This window comes from Poecile atricapillus, chromosome 20 (genome assembly GCF_030490865.1).
Source record: "Poecile atricapillus isolate bPoeAtr1 chromosome 20, bPoeAtr1.hap1, whole genome shotgun sequence".
Taxonomy (NCBI): Eukaryota; Metazoa; Chordata; class Aves; order Passeriformes; family Paridae; genus Poecile; species Poecile atricapillus.
In genome coordinates this window covers 1965622-1977923 of record NC_081268.1, presented here as the reverse complement: position 1 = coordinate 1977923, position 12302 = coordinate 1965622, and the positions used below count along the sequence as shown (strand labels likewise).

General features: G+C 43.4%; 1 protein-coding gene across 7 annotated transcripts in view; it reads right to left on the bottom strand.

Annotated features, from left to right (window-relative positions):
* DENND1A (DENN domain containing 1A) overlaps positions 1 to 12302 on the bottom strand; it is a 153702-nt gene that overhangs the window by 34804 nt on the left and 106596 nt on the right. The gene's annotated exons all lie outside the window — the stretch shown is intronic.

The window sequence follows — 12302 nt, the reverse complement described above, 5'->3', positions numbered from 1 at the left end:
AAAGACAGAAATTGTTTTGCAATTCTACTTTTATCTGATTTTAATGAGTTATGGTAATGTTGAAGTCTGCTGTGTATATGCCATAAGGGCACCAATTTCTTCCACACTTCTACAAATACACAACATAGAAAACAAATATATTTATTGACTAAAAACAAGTAACAAAGAAAGACTAAATTATATTGATAATTATAATTGTATAATTATTATGGATGCTCATACTAAAATATATTTGGACTCTTCGTCTGTTGAGTATTCAAAATTAACATCAGATAACAAAAAGTCTTGAAGTACTCCCTTTAAAAGGATGATATCATTCTATTCCTGAAAGCTTTAAATTAGTAATTTCATTTACCACTAGCTGTGTAAATCAAGACAACAGGGCTGCTAAAATGATTGAGGACAAGGATCAATTGCAAGTGTCTGTTTAAGCACAGGATGGGTCTTCTTGACAGAGGGAAGTCACTTTCTTAGGAGAGTTTCTGTCACCCCTTGCTTGAGCCAGTGAATTTCCGTGGATTTGGAAAAAAAATGCATGTTTCTTATGTGACAGTTACAGCTCCAGGTTAACTTATTTTAAAAATAATAACCTGGTTTGGATTTACCTTTTTTACAGGGAAAACCAAAATCACTAGATGCTTTACAGGCAAGAAGCATGAGTGTGAAAAAGCCATTTTTTTTCCTCTTTGCTGTGGCTTTGCTCTCATCAGAATAAAGAATTATAAGACACTTCATTATAAAATAAACAAAGAGAAAATGTTTGGAAGAACAGGTTAGGTTGGTATGTGGGTGTATATGAGACACTGGTGCCAGTCTCCAGGACACACATGACAAAGGCTCTGGCTCCAAAGCCAAGGTGTGCACTGAAAGGTTTTACTGCATTTAAATGACTAACAGCTGTCTTCTTATTGACCAGTATGAGAAAAGCTTTCCCACTAATTTCAGATACTGAAATGTAAAAAAGGATCCCTGGAAAATATTTTATCCATGTCAGAGAAATCTGAGTGAAAAGAGCTGGGAGGAATGGGTAAAGAGAAATGCAGATTAGTTCACTAGCACAGACATTCATTCAAGGAAGGTTTAGCTTTTGTTTAATCCTCACTTAAAAAACCCTTCAGAGGAAACGAGCAGCCCTTCCTATCACCTACCAGAATGTGGCACTTTCCCCGTGGCAGAGCGGAGTGTGGACACGATGGGATGAGCTGAGCCCTGTGAAGGGGAGGTGGCTGTGCCCTGCTGCACCTCCAGCAGCTCCTCCTGCCCCAGCAACACACACCCTGCAGCTGGGGCACCAGCAGTGCTAGCACACTTCCTTCCCAAAGTACTAATGATTGAGTTTGTTCATTAGCTTGATTAGACCTTTTGACTTCTTAAGAGACAATTCAGGCTCAACGGCTGCTGGATGACAGAAAAAACTTTAATCATCGAGGTCAAGCGTGAGCTTTGCAGCTCAGAATGCATTAGTGCCTTCCACCCTCGCTGACCTCCCCAAGGTGCACACTGTTCCACCCCCAGCCACAGCTTCAGGACAAAAATACAAGCTGGACAATAAGACCATCTTCCTGGCAGATCTGGTTAACTGCAAATTATAAAGCTAATCAGCTCTGCTTTTACTGACAAGTGACATTATACATGAGGGGACGCCCGCAGAAGTGCCGATACGGCGTGAAATGAATGCTCTTGTTTGCATGTGAAACAACTGAAATAACTTGTCCTGAAAAACTCATCAACTCCTAAACTTGCTGGTTCCAACAATTAAAATTTAGGCCTTCATTCATCAACACCCTAAATATCCATTAATCCCCGTTCCAACTGTAAATGCCTAACAGAGGCTAAAATATTGCTCTGCAAAGGCTCTTAATGTGTGCACAATATGACTCGTTGAGGAACCTGACTTGATCTGTAATGTTGCAGATAATTCACATCTATTGCAAGATTGGATCACAGAATTATTATTATAAAAATGTACACATCTAATCTGCAATCTTAACACAAGAGAAAAAAATTTAAAATATAAGATTATGATTCCAACATGCACTTTAAAAATAGGTGCCTTTTCGTTATGTCTTTGCAAATCTCCCTTTATAGAACTATTTTATATTCATCTGGCATAATGAAGTTCATCAGGGCACTGCAGCATCTCATGACCTCTGAAAAAGCTGAAAAGTTTCAGCCCACATCTGGTCTACTGCCAGACCTATTTTTAAACTGGAATTCTGTTACATTCTAAAATAATGCTTAAAACTACTTAAGGCAGCAACTGGAAAGCAAAAGGAGTCTAGGACTTATTTCAGACTGTTCTAGAGTTTCAGGAAACCTGCTGTTTAATTTTAAGAAGCCATGATACAAATTAAAAGATAAAGCCAGATTTTGTTTAGTTACACTGTAAAAAGTTTCACCATGATCCCTCATATCTTAAGGAAATCACTTTTCCTCAGCTCACTGATTATGGCAGGAACTTTCAGACTGAGTATAAAGGACTAAAATATGTGGGATAGAAGACAGCTCAGATGAGAGAAGGACACAGAGGAAGGGACAGTGTCAAAGGATGCTTCTGGAAAGACACAGGAGCTCAGAGATGCCATGGAAATCCAACTACTCCCATTCCTGCAGGAATGTGCACCTGGACAGAATGCTCTGAAGGCAGCACATGACTGCTGGACAGAACAGCAAGGTAATAAAGACAGAGGTCAAAGGCAGGGATCAAATTAGGTCAATAGTGAGAATCCCTCACACAAAGATTTCATAAAACTTGATTTTACAAGGGGGAAAAAACCCAGCCAAAAGATCAACAACCCCAAGAAGCCAAAGCTGAAGACTGTTTAGGCTGTTCCCAAAACTGTGCTGTGGAAGGCAGGGGTGCTGAGTGTGTGTGAGCACGGGCAGCACGTGGTGCAGGTGATGGACCCTGTGTGCCTTCGGAGCGTGCGGGTGCTGCGGCACAGCCTCGCTGCCAAACACGGCACAGCAGCGTGCAGCGAAACTCGGGGCCTGCAGGCACACAGCGGGCAAGCTGCAAATCCAGTGCCACTGTAGCACCCCCAGTACACAGCAAACCAAGGGCATGCAAGCCAGACACATATCACCCAATTATTGTTGCAAATAACCGTACCCTGTACTGCCAATGGTTATGCTGCAAATGGCAAAGTAAAGCCAGTAGGGGTATTCCAGGACTCATCAGCCTTAATTCCATCCAGAATGATAAAGCGAGGCAGGAGAATGATCTGGATATACACATGACTGTGTCAGCAGCAACCACAGGCAAGGCACTGCTCTGCAGACCTGTCCAGAACTGTGATTGCAATGTCAGGGGAAGATTAGCTCATCACAGCTAAAGAACGATCATCAGCCAGCCAGCGGGATTCCATAAAGAAAACCTGAAATTGATGACAGACCCCTGATAGGACATTGGCTCATTCAGCTTGCAATTGCACCGACAAATAACCTCCCATAACCATTCCATACGTCCAGCACAAGAGAGCTCTTTGCATCCACCTCAGTCATAATGGGATCCAGAAAGCAGAGATCAAGCTCTCTGCATTAAGCAAACGATACCAGAGTGTTATTAGCATCTCAAGATGCAGCTCAGGAACAAAGAAATCATGTGTTCAGTGATTTGACCACACGCCTTCTAAAGAAAACTACATTCAGGTTCTGTTCAAAAAGAGCCTACCAGTTCTGATAAATGATTATTGCCAAGTGCAATCTTGAAAAGCATTTTAAAGCCACATATTACAAATGCAGACTGCACTGCCCAAACATGCAGTGTCTCACGTAAGAGATCAGCTCCATCACCAGCCCAATTTCAGACATTTGTTTTGGTTCCTCACTACGGAATACAGCCTCTGGTATAGACACAGCAAAAAGGCACAAAACCAACTTCAAATAAAATATGAAACTGTAAAAAAATGTGTAAGTAGAGAAAACTTCCATGACAGGGCAATGGTTTTGCTTCTTCTTTCAAACTCTGTTAGTTCATCAGGATACCTGACATTTTCATGTTAGACCAAGTAAAACAACTCACACTCACACAGCTAATGAAAGTACTTCACTATAATGGAGCCAGCCAGCTTTCCAAGTGTTTATATGGCTAATTCCAGCCATTGCCTGCCCTGATTTCATCACCTACAGCAGCCAGATACTTCCTATCCCTAAGCAACTGCTACAGCTTCCTAGCTGGAACTCAAGCAACAAGCCTGGCACATGAAGTGCAAAGAAGCCAGCAAGAAAGCATTTAGGGCTTGGAGGAAAAAGAAAGGAAAAAAAAAATTAAAAAAAACACCATTTCACAGATCAAGAATAGAGGCATGAAAATAATAAGTAACTTGTACACGGTCACAAAAGTCTCTGGCAGAGCCAGGGAAAAGAACCGAAATTTCTTTAATCCCTGCTCAGTCCCTTAAATACAAGGCTATTCTTCCTCTTCCTACTTGATATTGTGTCAATGCAGGAGTGTAGGTGTTGAAAGACTAACAAAAGGAAAGTAATAGTATGGTATTATGAGCTGAGAAACCTAATCTTTATCAGATACAGCAAATCTCTATGATGCTGCCTGCACTGGGAACTCTCTCTTTGTCCTGAATATGCTTTAAATTACTGGTATAATGTGTACTGGATATTGTTCCACTCTTATATTTATTCCACAAAAACCCCTGTGGCCCGCATGCGATTTTATCATTAGCTGGCAAGGTAATTTCAGGGCCTGGTTCTGCAATCATTCCATGAGCAATGCTCCCATTGAAGCCGGGACGTTCGGCATGCAAAGCAGCTGCCAATTCAGGGTCCCTGCAATGAAAAGGCCTTTTTCTATTTTAACTATTGTGGAATATTAGTGAAAAAACAGAAGAGGAGAAAAATTGCAGTGCAATTCTTTATATGAGTTATTCTATACTATGACAAAATACAAAAGAGTGCTTGGAAAAACAATCTACGCGAAGTATTGCCTATCAGATAAAGCACGAGCTATTTTTGTTTCTTTTATTAAAACTCAATAGATTACAAAGTGTTTCGTTAAAATAGGAAAAAAAACTCTGCAGAAGTAACAAATCATTGGCCAAGATTTACAAATGACCAACATGCCTCAGGATCACGAATGTCAATATTTTGCTTCCTTTTGATTTCTTAGACACCTGTAAAAAGTTCACACTCATCCAAATCAATGAGGTTTCCAGATAAATATGTTGAAAGTATGTTTTTGTGCACAATGTAAATGACTCCTTTGTCTCAAGATCCCCAAAATCATATTCAATAAACAGCTATTTTGAAGAGCAATATATTTTACTATAAGATTTAGATGCTGATATAGATGCAGAAGGAGAACAAACTGTTTTTAACTTCACTAAAGCAATGTGAGAGAAGCCTTAGTCATAAAGAGAGGTCATAAAATCCCACTCTCTTAGCTAAGTAACAAGCCCTCTGACTATAAATAAAATGGATGTGATGGAATGAAAGTTTAATTTTGCACTGAGTTAGACACACCCAATCTCTGGTAGATCCACTGACGTACACGATGGAAGAACATGGCCTGCAGTGCCCCCTCCTTCACAGAGCAACTGGCAAAGGAAATGCTACGGCAGAACTCACTGAGGGTGGATCCATCCTCGTGTTATGCTGCTCAGTAACTTGGTGAGGAAGCCAAAGCTACTGCCATGGAAAAACACAGCCAGGAAAGACTCAGCTTCCAGCAGATCCTGTACCCTGAGAGAGGTTCCCAGGGGCCCTGGATTAGAACACTGGGAAAAGGTTCCATTCCCTCCTGCCCGAGTCACGTACAGGTCTCTGGGGAAACTGAAGTGGCCAATGATGAATACATACGTGCACACACACGTGTGTGCTCACTGTTACTTATGGCAGAGGTGAGACTGGAACTCAGTAACTTTGGGCACTACACTCTTGGAGATGCCACAGCATCCACTCCTGGGGACAGCTGGAACCTGCCACTCCAAAGCCACTTGCATTTGTACTGCTTGTCCCAGAGCATCAGTCTGTTCTATGTCTGCCAAGGCACTTCAGGGAGAGCTGAGCCATCAGGACACAACTGCCCAAGATGCCTTTCCTCAGGGACAGAAGAGAGCAAAGGAAAGCATTTCCCTTTTAAAGTAAATGAGAACTTTTCACAGTCCTTTTACCATTTTCTCACCCCTTGTTAGAAAGAGGCACAGATTTTACCTTATGAGAAGGCAGAAAACACCACATCAGTATAATCATCAAAGCTGCTGCACTTCTATCACTTTCATCAGAACTCCTCGATCACTAAAAGACCCATCTCATAATAGGCCGAGCATCCAGACATATTAGAAAGTATCATTTTTATAGGTCAGGTTTGGTTTTGTTTTCCCAGGCTCTCCTGTACAACATCTCACAGCTTGCAGTTCTTATTTAAGTGCTTTAAAAAGTAGAAGCAAGAATATAAAAAAGTAACCTCGCCTCTGAGAGCCTGGGAATGCTGGGTCTTCCAAGCAGTTTGTGCCAGAAGTGTGATCTGCCTCAGCCCCCCAGTTCTACCCTGGTACATTCATAAACAGCAAGTTATATCCAGTGTGAGGACAAGAAAGGAAGCAGACTTTTCCTTTCTCCGTTCTCTCCACACGTTTTACTCTGTCCATGAGTTGTGCATTCTTGCAAACCCACGGCTCACAAGCGGAATCGTGTCCGGTTCGGCCACGTGGCTGCTCCCAAATCCCACCTATCGAACACATTTCTGACATGGAAACCGCGCAAAATTCCCAACTGCTTTGTGAGCAGGAAAACGCCATCTAATTAGAGCCCATGTGCAGGGAAGCATCTGGCTGGGAGCAGCGGTTCGGCGGCTCCCGGAGTTGTCGTGGAGACCAGGCGGGAGCGCCCGGAGCGGGCTGGCCGGGGCACGGGGCCAGCTGCACGGCTGCGTGCTCTGACAGGGAGCAGATGGGCAGCGACCGCCGGATCCCGCTCCCCGCTCCGGACCCCGCTCCCCGCTCCGGACCCCGCTCCCCTCTCCGGACCCCGCTCCCCTCTCCGGACCCCGCTCCCCTCTCCGGACCCCGCTCCCCTCTCCGGACCCCGCTCTCCTCTCCGGACCCCGCTCCCCTCTCCGGACCCCGCTCTCCTCTCCGGACCCCGCTCCCCGCTCCGGACCCCGCTCCCCGCTCCGGACCCCGCTCCCCTCTCTGGACCCCGCTCTCCTCTCCGGACCCCGCTCCCCTCTCCGGACCCCGCTCCCCGCTCCGGACCCCGCTCTCCTCTCCGGACCCCGCTCCCCTCTCCGGACCCCGCTCTCCTCTCCGGACCCCGCTCCCCGCTCCGGACCCCGCTCCCCGCTCCGGACCCCGCTCTCCTCTCCGGACCCCGCTCTCCTCTCCGGACCCCGCTCCCCGCTCCGGACCCAGCTCCCCGCTCCCCTCTCTGGACCCCGCTCCCCTCTCTGGACCCCGCTCCGGACCCCGCTCCCCGCTCCGGACCCCGCTCCGCTCTCCGGACCCCGCTCCCCTCTGCGGACCCCGCTCCTCTCTGCGGACCCAGCTCCCCTCCGGGCCCGCACGCCCGCAGAGATCAGCTGGAGCTTGTACAAATCCTTCTCGTCTGCCTTGGAACCCCCGGCTTCCGCCAAGGAAACAGAACTGAACATGCCAACATTCCACCACGAGCGCATCCCTCCCATTTATGTAATGATGATGCGAAGCAGCAACAACTGGCAAAACGTGATGCAAATATTTTAAAAAACACTCATTTTGAAGCTTTATTTTGGCATTCAGATCAAACTGCATTCTTGGAAAAATGCACAGGAATTTCTGTGATTCACACAGTGCATGATTCCATCTTGGCAGGGGAAGTTTGATGCTGTTTCAATTATTAATAAAGTAAAACAAATGTTCCCCTACACATGCAAAAGAATTGTTAATAATAATAAAAGAACTGTTATTAATGATGTCTCTTATTGCAATGACCTCACAGCTTCAAGACCCTATTTTCAGTTACATGAATATATGGTTTTTGTTCCAAATTCCTTTTTTAACTCAAAGGCTTTCGTTCACATTAGCTCAGCAGCTGGCTAAGAGCATCTTCAAGGGAAACAGAGTTGACCAAAATGCAAGAAATCTCATCACTTTGGCTGGAAAGCCCATTCATTCACACAGGCACTGCCCATGCCTTGCAGGAAGCACATTCTCTTCTACTCATTTTAGAAGATGAATTTTCCAGGAAAATATTTTTCCTTGCCACAAACTCCCTCAGAAAGATGCCCAGCTTGTGAGTGCAGTTGCCTGCAGCTTCGGAGAATCCCAATATTCATCTTCCACAAGGTGGAGTGCTGCATGGAAGCAGCCCAATGGCAATTCCTGCCAGCACCACAGAGAAGCTGCAGCACGGCTGCTGGGAATGCTCACAGCAGGCACTGCCTGCAGAAAGTTCAGGAACGCTGGCTGCTCCTGCAGAGTTCCTAACTCCAACTGCGGCCATGGGTACAACACTGAGACCCAAACACACGTGCAAAGCGTTACAGAGCTGCCTCAGCAGCAGCTAATAACCAATAATGCACAATGCTCTACATTTCCCAAAGTCTACACTAGATATTGACCAGGAATTGCTACAGCTCAGAATCACCCTGAACACTTCGTTAGCACAGTTACTGCCTGCTTCATTGATCACTACAAACATATTTTTCCATGTTTCCATTTTAGCAGTACTAAATTACATTGCTTCAAACACAGAAGTTGCTCATTTTAAGAACAGAACTTGCCTAACTTGCCTCTTAGTCCTGCTATTGCTATATTTGACATGCCACTGCAATTTCAGCATTTTTCAGGATTAAACAAAATACCCAGAAACCTTTAAAACCATTTTTGTCACATATAAACTGCTTCCCCCCTCCGCCAGATCACATCCAACTTGATTAAGCATTAAATTTGCAACTGCCTATCTTTTCACCCTCTATAAATACTCACAAAGGTTCAATCCAGCTCTGCAGGTGCTAAAGAGTTAATGCTTGGTGCTGTGGTCACTGTAAATAAGCAGTTTGGGGTAAGCAATATTGCTGTCAGACACACAACGCTTTGCAGGTGTGGGCAATAATTAAAGGTTTCAGCACATCTACCTGGATGAAGTATTTTTACCTCCTATTCTGAGGAGGAAGCCCTCTCTGTGGAGAGCAGAAGAGCTCATTAATGAGGCTAATTAGGTGTAAAGGGGGTAGAGTCTGGCATCAGCTGCAGCTTATAGAAGCTAATCATTAAGCTCTGTAATCTCTACCCCAGAACAGCAGATGATCATGTTCCTAGGTGACTGATGTTGCTAAGAAAATTTCCAGCACCTGAGTACCTGACCAAATATTTTTTGGTGAGACTAAAAACTCCCTTAACCCTCTACATGCCAGACAGCACAGCTGATATAATTTCTTTACTCATCAATTTTCTAACAACGACTATCCAATGAGATTTGAACTTGGCATGAGGCCTTTAATGAGATTTATTTCAGAATTAAAAAAAAAAGAACCCAAAAAAATCAATGCCACCAACAGCTTCTGGAAAGGAAGGGCACAAAATAAGGGCTGATAGAGCAACACGTAAGAATAACACAGACAGGAGCAGTAATGCTTGAAAAAGAGTGACCATGTATATCTCCTGAAGGTTTGTGAGTTCTCTGTGTAATTTCTTTGCACAGAGTACTGAGGGTAGTTACAATACCACAGGGATGAAAGCCGTGTTAATAAATATGTAAAATAAGGATTTAATTGTACTCACCTAATTTGAAATGAGAAAAAGGACATAATTTCCATGGAGAGAGAATACATGGAAGCAGAGCTCAATCTGGAACTTGTTTCATAAAATGAATTGCAAAAATAGCAAACTATTGCAGCACTTCAACATGAATTTTTGAGTTCATCAGGCAGAACAGACCCTTTACTGGCAACCTGCTACTGCACCTTTTCTTCTCCAACTAAGCAGCAGATTTGAATCAAAGTTTTTTATGATTCAATTCAATTTTAACAAGAAATAGAATATTTTTTATCTCCATGCTACCTGTGGACTTGGAGATACACAGACTAAATAACATAAGTTGCTCAGAAGTGCCACTGGTTCATTACCATCAGGATATGGATAAGCTACACTGGTAATCGAAGAGTTCTCTGAGCATTAACAGAAAAAATATCTCCAACAATAACCAGAACCTTGTCTTACAATACAGATGTCAGATGAATAAATTGGATGATAAAACTGCTTCGTAGCCAACATCCCATTATATTTTAATAATTCTGCAGATACACTATAAAGACCAAACCCCATTAGGCAACAGAGGTTTTTACAAATGCCCTAAGCTAAGCTCCTTGCCCAGTAGTCCCTGTTCTTCAGCTTCCAGTTCTTCCCTGTGCTTCAGCTTCCCCTGCTCTAGAACAACACACAAGGAGTTTCTGCACAGGTCCAGGAGCACTCGGTGAAGGAGGTGCTTCCATATCAAACCAATCTAAACCAAGGCTTCTCCTGAGAGTATCTCCAAGTTCCTCCAAACCAATACAAGCTTCCTCAGTACCACCTGATCAAGTGCTTGGCAAGACTATTGCCTATCCTACATAGAACACTCCTTGTTTCTCTTGAACCTTTGCTGCTACAAACCCCACTTGCCTGTCTGTGGTTTCTTAGTCTGGAAGAAACAATGAGGAGCCATTCCCGATCTTCCTCCTTCAAACAGCCAGTGAGAGCAATCCCTATAAAAAACACTACAAAACTGACTGACATTGACAGTATCCCTGGTGTTCAAATAAGCAGACTGGACATTCTGTGGGAAAACGTGCAGTGATGTCTGTAAGCAAGGGGTAAGTGTGGCCAGCAGAAGGGTCAGTACGCCCAAGTGTCTGAATTAACCAGAGGGAAGGGCAAACCAGAACCACACTGCATTTTCATCAACAGTAACAACCTTTGTTTCCCTCAAGTCTAACTCCCCACCATGATGAGATATGTGACAAAAGCTGGTCTGCAGAGACAGAAAACTGTCCAGAGGAGTGATTCCAAGATGTGGCACTATTTCTGTGCTGCTTTCCTATTCCTGAGACATGCTCCATTGTTCCTTAGCCATGCACACCCTTCATTTCAGTAATTAGCTGTCAGCACAGCCCGACAGCAACTTGGTATTGTCTGCTCAAATTGTATTAATGAAATGCATTCCACTAAATGTCCTGGATGCACATCTGTAATTGTGTTACATGGAGAGGCTGGGGATGGGGGCAAACTGCAGCTTCTAAACAGGGCACTATGATCAAGCACATTAATCTGTTATTTCTTAGGAATTTGACAACCAATTAATACTACAGGGCTTCCTATATAGCAATAAGAACCAGTGATCCAACATCCAACAGTATTAGCTGTGCCTACCATTTGTGAACACAACATCCTTAAAGGCAGAGACACAAGAACTACAGGTTGCAGCATTGCAAAAGCTTTTTTTGTATTTAAAGATTCCAGCATCTGTATGTGCAAACCTAAATGTAGAACACTCAGTGTATACAGCACACTAAGGAAAATCAAATAAACCCCAAGATCCTTGTCAAACATGTAAGATTTTGATGTTCTTGAAGAATACAAAATTCAATTGATGAGTGCTTGTAAACTGATCTTGTCAGTCAAGACACTGCACCATTTTCTGTTTCATGTTCTCCATCACCAAAGAGTTTTCCAAAGAAAAGGGCTTGGAAAAGATAAAAAAGAAGAAACAAGAAAAACACGTAATAAAGATATCCTGTGGGTATAATAATCTTTGGAGAACTTTCATGTCAGTTCTGACTGCAAAATTGCTATTAACATTTAATTAAAATTGAGCACAATAAGCTATGACAAGATAATGGCTGGGAAACGTGGCTTTAGGGCAGAGTAAGGATATTTGGAACTCCGGCTAGATGTGATGCTTTATTTTTGGTTACATTTGGCAACTATTGAGATTTCTGAAACACAACTTAATTATAATGATCTACAGAAATTCACAGAAGAGAAAAGAACAGCACTACATTTCAGTTACCTCAGGATCTGTATGTTTGACATATGTCAAATAAATCAGAGATTTTTAGGACCCCAGTATCACCTAACCCATAATTTCATTCATGTTCACACCCACACCAAAGAACACTCTTTTTCAACTAAAAAAGCTCCTGCAAGCCCCTCCTAAACAATCTAATATTTCGCTACTTATCCATAAATAAAACTATTAATTTCCTCTCAGAGGCAGGAATTCTTTTGAGTATCATTTACCTCCATAGTTGAAGACAACAATCACACAGACCTGAAGCAGAAACAGTCAAGAGCTTTGGGAATGACCCTGACTCAGAAATCAATCGTCCT